Source organism: Tachysurus fulvidraco, chromosome 18 (assembly GCF_022655615.1).
Source record: "Tachysurus fulvidraco isolate hzauxx_2018 chromosome 18, HZAU_PFXX_2.0, whole genome shotgun sequence".
Classification (NCBI taxonomy): domain Eukaryota; kingdom Metazoa; phylum Chordata; class Actinopteri; order Siluriformes; family Bagridae; genus Tachysurus; species Tachysurus fulvidraco.
Window position 1 is genome coordinate 14,907,772 of NC_062535.1, and position 8,771 is coordinate 14,916,542.

An 8,771-nucleotide genomic window follows, 5' to 3' on the forward strand; every position below is an offset into this window, starting at 1 on the left:
CCCGGTCCAAAGATATGCATGGTAGGTTGATTGGCATCTCTGGAAAATTGTCCGTAGTGCGTGAGTGAATGAGAGTGTGTGTGTGCCCTGCGATGGGTTGGCACTCCGTCCAGGGTGTATCCTGCCTTGATGCCCGATGACGCCTGAGATAGGCACAGGCTCCCCGTGACCCGAGAAGTTCGGATAAGCGGTATAAAATGAGTGAGTGAGAATTGTGGCATTCTGATTTTAGGATTTTACTATTTAGGATGGATAGAAGAATTGGGACGCAGGATATAACCAAAGAGTCCAAAAAGTTTATTTTGGAATTTTCTCTGCTGGAAATTAGCGCCGTCATATCAAACCATCATTAAATTTTTTTTTACCTCCAAGGTAAAAGTGATTTGAGCAGAATGGCCGTGGTCAGTTTAGGTTGGGGGAGGAGTCTAAACAATACAAAAGGTTCCGTGAGTGAATTTGTTGTGTATGTATTAACGGACAAAAGCCGTCTTCTTTTGTGTACAGGGTGAAGTGACGGGATTGATTTCGATCTCCGAGCGAATAAACAGGTCTGTGTTGCGTGAATGAGTTCTGTGAACTTGCGTCACAAACATTCGGCGAGTAAACATTTGAATCCTGTGCTGCTTGCGAACATAATAAACATGTCGTATCTGTGGCCTGACCATAGCGCACTGTGGTTTGCAGGAGCTGTATTTCTTCACATCATTTCCACCGCTGTTTATCGTTTCTCCTTCATGCATGCTTGTCATGGTACGCAGACATTTGATCATGACTTCTTCAGTTGAAGTGCTGTGTGTAAATGCCACAGCAAGGACCTCAGGCGCGCGTGTGTATGTGTGTCGTCTCCCTTGTCACATTCTAGTGTTTGTTTCACCTGGAGCTGCCCAGCTGTTTTGTGTGTGTGTGTGTGTGTGTGTGTGTGTGTGTGTGTGTGTGTGTGTGTGTGTGTGTGTGTGTGTGTGTGTGTGTGTGTGTGTAAAAAACACTGTAGCTTTGTCCTAACCTGGCACCAAAGAACAACGGCAAGGGGGGCGGAAGGGGCCGTAACCAGCTGTGTTGGTGTAGCATAGGGCATATTCTGGTCTCTTTAACACACACACACACACACACACACACACACACACACACACACACACACACAGCATATGCCCTCCCTGTAACCAGACCCACCCTAGATTTTGGCATAACCTAATTCGAAAAATATGTGATGACAAGCACATAAAACTGCATGATTCAGAGTTGGTCAATTTTAGGAGCGTTATTTTCTTGATTTCTAGCATATTGGTAATCATAAATGATTGTTACGAGCAGTTGTTTAGAAACTATTCCAACTGCTCTTTTTTGAATTAGTGCATTGAGGATGGTCGTCTGTGTTGAGTTTCGTAAACAGCCGAATAGTCTAATCTCCAGCTGCGGAGCGTTTATTCCAGAGGACTGAACTGATCAGGAGACAATAGCTAGAATATACTCTAGATGGGATGCTAGTTAATGCTAGATGGAATGCTAGTATATCACTACAGCATGTATCATTGTTATCCTCCTAAGCTTCACAAACTACTGAAATGCTGCTGTTGTTATTATTGCAATACTACAGCAGGATGCTTCTACACTCATGAACATCTCTAGTGATGTCATACTGCAGTGATGAAGCATGGTGGCGGGTGTGTGTTGGAATGCTGAGCAGAGCTCGAGGTGCGAATGAGCTCATGGTTTCTAGCCATAAAAAAGAAAAGAAGAAACAAGCTCCCTTTCTGAACAGAACCACTCTGAGACAGGGCCGAGGGCCTCGCCAGGAACATCAGGCCTCGCCAAGCCTTCCCTCCTCTCCCCCAGATCACACACAATCGCCGCCAACCTTTTATTTATCACTCTTCCTCCTCCTTTTAACACCCCTGCTCCTCTATCAGCTCTGTCGCACAGACGGCACATGTAGCCTGGCCTCTTCTTCTCTTCTCTGTTCTTCTCTCTCTCTCTTTCTTCTTAATCAGAAGCTTAATAACATCTCAGCGCTACATATATTATCAGTGCATGTGTTATGTTTATCACAAGATGCTTCCGGTATGCTTACTTCCTGCCATCCAGGCTGATGGCCATTTCAGCCTACAACCATCTGGCTCTTTTGAATGAGTGTCTGTGGATGTTTCTGTATTATTTCTGTACCGTCCAAACATTCGGTGTACATTTAAGTTTCAATATTGTGTTTGGACTGATGCAAACACACAAAGCGACTAACGGTACGTCTGCTTTTACATGCGTCCGATCTGTGCGAACACGATTGTAAAACACACTATTTTTCCTCTGAATCATGACATGTTTCTCTCTCCCTCTCTCTCTCTTTTTTTTTCCACAGACCAGTCAGCACCCCCCTTACGCTCCACCACATGTTCTCATCGTCCGAGTATTCAACCCCGCCACAGATCAGGGCTGTCTCCCATTTTCCTGCTGCATGCTGGGGGCTGCAAAGGGGCCGAAACAGACCCCAAACGACGTGGCAGTGCTTGTGTGTGTGCGTTGTGTGTGTGTGTTGAGTGTGTGTGTTTGCTGTCCACACACACATACCCCACGGCAAAAGTCAAATAAAAATCTGATGGGGATTCAGGGTGGGAAGCATTTCCAATAAATGATGTCTGGCCACTTGGGTTTCTGGAGCGAATTAGCAGAGGATGCTGGAAATCCTTCATCAATGGCTTACTTGGTTAGGGGAGGAATTTCTCAACTACCAAACGTTCAATTTCAAAACCCATAATCAAGTACACACATATGCACGTTCACCAAGTGTGTCAGCGAAATTGGAGCATTATTGATTGTGAAGCACAACAAAAAAAATGGAGGTTGTGGGAACACTGCAAATGAGGAAATGCTGTCTTTCCTATACACACATGCTTTTATATATACACTCGCTGACCCCCTGCAGACTCTCTCTCTCTCTCTCTCTCTCTCTCTCTCTCTCTCTCTCTCTCTCTCTCTCTCTCTCTCTCTCTCTCTGTATGTGGGGGAGTTGATCTCCGAGAGCAGTTTGGCAAGAAGATGCCTTATTCTAAGCCAGGGGAGTAGCGCAACGGAGGAAAAATGCGTTATCTGAGAATTCCAAAAAAAAAAAAAAAAAAAAGCTGGGGTCCAAATAATGTCTGGAGTTTTAAACAATTTGTCTGAATTGCTCTGTTTCCATGTCTTGATAGTCTGCGTATGATTTCCTTTCTGTATGAACACCCTTCCATACACTAGGCACAGAACAAGTATTGATTTGTTCATGGTTGAGTCTAGGTGCCTATTGATTCACCCAGGTTCTAATGATTCACTTATACTGATAATGGTGGATGCTGGAAAGCGTAATAGTGCTGCGATCGAATCATAATCATTTGAAGGATTTTGGAAAGAATGGGTTTCGTGGTAGGACACGTCCTTGGGAAATCATTATCTGTATACAGTTATGAAGGATGCATGTATATATATATATATATGTGTGTGTGTGTGTGTGTGTGTGTGTGTGTGTGTGTGTGTGTGTGTGTGTGTGTGTGTGTGTGTGTGTTTGTGTAGTGGGGGGGTGTAAATATAGAGTGTACCATGGTTCATCCCCAAACACAAACATCTAAATTAGATCACCATGGCAACCCGTGCTCTGCTTGTCCAGTGAGGTTTCAACAATCCCAATACTCCCAGTATAGCTTTTTTAAAAAGATAAATAAATTCATCTTCCCTGTGTGTTCAGATCATTTTGGTGGATCTCACTTATCTAATATGTTTATTTTCACACATCTAGGCTGCACTAGTGAGCAGATTGAGAGCAAAATTAATCTGAAATGCAAAAATCTACCTTCGGCAGTCATTGAAATTTCTGCACTGCTGATGGTTGATGGTGTCAGATAGATTGCTGCGGCTCTATTATAGTTATAGATACACTACATGGCCCAAAAGTATGTGGACACTTGACCATCACACTCATACTGTATGTGGTTTTTCCACAAACTGTTGCAACAACGTCTGAAACACACAAATTTATAACTCGAACTAAGAGACTCAGACACTGTTCCAGCATGACAACTGTTCCGGCTTGTCTTAATAACACAAAGCCTCAGAGCTCCATGAAGACATGGTGTGAAGGTGAAGGTTGGACTGAAAGAACTCGAGTGTCCCGCACTGAGCCCTGACTCTGACTCAAACCCAGTAAACACATTTAACATGAATTGAAACTGGAGTCTCCTTAACATCAGTGTCTGATCTCACTAATGCACTTGTAGCTGAATGATAACAAATCCACACTCTATCCACGCTATAACATCTCTTGGAGAGAAGAGAAGAGAAGAGAAGAGAAGAGAAGAGAAGAGAAGAGAAGAGAAGAGAAGAGAAGAGAAGAGCTTATTACAACAGCAAAGAAGGAATAAATGTTAAATGGGATGTTCATACAGTATGAGTGTGCTCCAGTACTTCTAATCAAATGCACATTATCACTAAGTGCTTGCTAATATTATGAACAGCAGCTACGCTAATTTCTCTCCACTTGCTTCTCTTTTTCTGCCAATCCCGAGGCATCCAGAAATTGTGTTCTGCTTCATGAAGATTTCAGACCTTCAAAGAGAAGAGGCCAACCTTGTGAGGATTCCAAGGCATCTCGAGATGTACCAGCACCGGTTGGATTCTGCTTCATGAAGATTTCAGACATTCAAAGAGAAGATACCAACCTCATGATGACTTTGAGGAGAATGATCAACATAATAACATTAACATATGCTGTATCTCCATCGTTGAGTATTTAAAGGGGTTGGGGTTAAATCTACTATGAACTTAGATGATGAGCTCATTTATGAGTTTCCACAGACTGACTATATATGACTGTAGAAAGAACATTATTTATAATCACACCCTCCAGTGTTTATAGCGATTTCTAACCACACTCTCTGGTGTCACCCAAATGAGGTTGCCTTTTGAGTCTGGTTCCTTGTAAGTTTTAAAATTTATGTTCTGTAAAGCTGCTTTGAGACAATTTTCATTGTTAAAAGCATTATACAAATGAAACTGAATTGAATTGAAAATTGTGATGGTCAGGTGTCCACAAATTGGTGTCCATGTAGTGTATCTTATTATATTATTGTCAACGTTATAGAAATACACACAGCCCAAGAAGGGACAACAAAAAACAAGAATTTAAACATCAGTTTCAAATGTGAAGAAGGCGTCTCAAACAAAATCACCTAGAAGAAGTCCATCTAAGATGAAGCCTTGTCACTTGAGCAGGACCTCCGTCGTGCCACAGAGATAAAGCAGTAAATCAACAAAGGTTAACTAACAAGCATGTCCACTGCTTGTGTATACAGTACATTGCTCCAGATGACAGACAACTAGCTCTATCTCTGGCAGTGTCACTCAACCCAAACATATACTACTTCACAATCCTTTGTATTTAGGTCTTTTTCTACATGTTTGTGTAGGACTTCAGATCAGAATTTAGCAACACATCTAAACAGAGATCCTTATTTTTATTATCAGACCCATAATAGGTATTGAATACTGTGGAGACTTTCTCTTACAGATCGAATGTGGAACATTATCCTCCTCTCTTGTCTCTGTCATTAGTAGGAGAGGGATAACCGGAGTGAAAAGAAGGAAAGAAATGTGGCATGGGGGAGGTTAGAAGGTGTTCAGGAGTGTGATTATGGGGTTGCCGTGGTAGCAGGTTTGTCCTCCACACTACAGATAGATAGATAGATAGATAGATAGATAGATAGATAGATAGAGAGAGAGAGAGAGAGAGAGAGAGAGAGAGAGAGAGAGAGAGAGAGAGAGAGAGAGAGAGAGAGAGACTCCAACCTACTTTCAACAGGTGCCGAGGTTCAACAGCTTCCTAATAGCATACGGTGGTTACGAATGATTTACTACAACTAGTGAAGATCTGAGAGAGCAAATGAATCCCATCTGATATATCCGCAGTGCCAGTGTGTGTGTGTGTGTGTGTATGTATGTGTGGCGTATACTGTAATTATTAACGCTGTACTGCTTTTAATGCTTTGCACTGATAGCTGAATTTGAGTTTATATATGTAATAATGTAAGTATCTAAGTCACTTTTACACAGAGGACAAATGACTGTCTGTTCAACCATTCAACTATTCAAATGAGCACTTAGTAAATATAATGCAGCATCATAATAATTAATAAAAATAATCATGTGACACAAAGATCCTTTAGCCCAGAAAATTAGAAAACAATTAAATTAATAGGCTACAAGTGGAAAATGTCATTCTGACCATGCTAAGTATTGTGTGTGTGTGTGTGTGTGTGTGTGTGTGTGTGTGTGTGTGTGTGTGTGTGTGTGTGTGTGTGTGTGTGTGTGTGTGTGAATACAATGACAAATGCTGAGACGACATACACACACATACTTGTAATGATGACTGGAAACCTGGTGAGCAGATTTTCTTCTTTGGGATCAAATCAGCAAGTGTCTACGATCATCACCACCACTTGACACTGATACACCTCTAGAATAGCCTCAGGTTTTTATTCACACACACACACACACACACACACACACACACACACACACACACACACACACACACACACACACACACACACACACACACACACACACACACACACTCATGTTTTCCCCTTCATTAGCGCTGTGTCTGGGAGTTGAGGGCAGGTGTTAGAGCAGTCATCCATATGCTAGCCCCAGGCATTAGATTAGCATCACACTTCACTAGCTGTGCTAGCAACCTAGCTACACTTGCAGTCACTCAAGAGCCTTTGTTTTAGTTTGTTTTAGTTGTTGTTGTTTTTTAAGTCCAACATAACAGGATGTAAATGGAGTTTAAACTTAAGCTGTAAATTAATTGATATGTTTAATAATGTATCTAGATAGCGCTTTAACAGAGCTCTGGATTCAGCCAGAAATCATTTAGAATCAATTAGCATCAAAGCTAAATGTGAATTGAGCTCATTATGGTTTATGCAGTACATATTGGTATCAGTCCCTTTATGAGTCTCTCTCTCTCTCTCTCTCTCTCTCTCTCTCTCTCTCTCTCTCTCTCTCTCTCTCTCTCTCTGTATGTGTGTGTGTGTGTGTGTGTGTGTGTGTGTGTGTGTGTGTGTGTGTGTGTGTGTGTCACACAATTACAGGAGAATGCTAGGAAAGTAAGCTACTTGGTGCTAATGAAAAAGGAGAGTTTGCTGGTCTTTTCTCTAGGCATTATTATTATATTTTCATGTCAAGATACCTGCCTCAGTGTTTTTCATGCTAGTATTTCACAGTAAATAAATCAGAAGTTTTTTAGCTAGCCTGCCCTGAGCATTCATATAGCAAGAATAGCAGTCAATAGCAAGCTAGCAAAAAAGATAGCAACAAGATGTTGTAGTTTATATGACAGAAACTTTTAGCTAGCTAGTTACGCTGATAATAAGTTGGCCTAGCTAATTTAGAATCTAACACTTGGCATGTTAGTTAGGCAGATAATATGGTAGCTTGAAAACTAGCCATATTTCATGAAAGTTGCTATTTTAAAAGATAAGATGTTCAAGCTGGTTAGATGGGCACATATATTAGCTATAGCTAATTATGAATAAAACATGTTAGCTAGTTACTTAGGAAAATAAGATGTTAACTAGCTAGTTATGAAGATACTATAACTAGATAAGTATGCATATAACATGTTAGATAGCTAGATAGGATGATGCATTAAACAAGCTTGTACAATCCATTATTATTGCTAGTCGGTTATCTTAGTGCTTGATCACAGCTTAGCTTAAACTGAAGGCAAAACAAAGCGTAATTTTTAGCATAATTATATCTGAATTGAGAAATATCATCACACCGATCATCTGTGCTTTGTGACATCAGTTGTGTCATCACGGTGACAGTACAACTGAGAATTAAGCTTAAATAACCTTAAAAACGAGTCCTTATACGAGTCGTTTATGTATTCAGATGACCTCAAAAACATTTGACTCACATGTGACGTTTCGATGGATCGACTGACACCTGTATCAACTTTCTGGTAAATTATATCAGAAAATGAGTGAGTGAGTGAGTGAGTGAGTAAAGTGAAGTAGAGGAAAATGATTTCCACACGTCACCATGTGAGCTACTGGGCAAACTCTGAAATCCAAGATAATAAATATACATTCCGGGTTTTTCCGCACTTTCTGAATGTTATCACGGGAATAGGAAATTCAACCAGAGGACTTGACCGATCCGGGCCAATATCAACAGTCCAATCAGCTCTCTCGGTTATGTCTGATTGATTAAAATAAACTATGCTGCAATTTAAATACCCAGAGTCAGTGAAGTCTGAGTTTCATAAAGGTTGATTTTTATAGACTATTTTTTTAAACAGCATTCTTCTTTTATTTCATTTACTGCCTGTGTACTTAAAGAGGATAGATGGATACATGTATAAATTTATAATTGGTAAGAGTGTAAAATTGTACACTGGAAAAAGGATTTCCATTGGCTTGTGTTCCTGTAGCTTCATATTCGTGTTCTTGGCTAACAGGAGAGAACCTCGAAGGTTTGACATGTTGTGAGATGCTTTTCAGATCACGTTGGATGTAAAGAGTGATTATTTGGGTTCCTGTCAAATGTTTCTGCCTGAGATGGACGTTTTTGTTCTGTGTAAACTCTAGAGATGGTTGTGTGTGAAAATCACAAGATATTTCTAAAATCAGCCGTTCTGGCACCAATAATACTGCAGTGGTTGAGAGAGAGAAAGAGAGAGAGAAGCTTTTCCTCTTGTTCTGATGTTTGATGTGAATATTCACTGAAGCCCTTGATGTCTT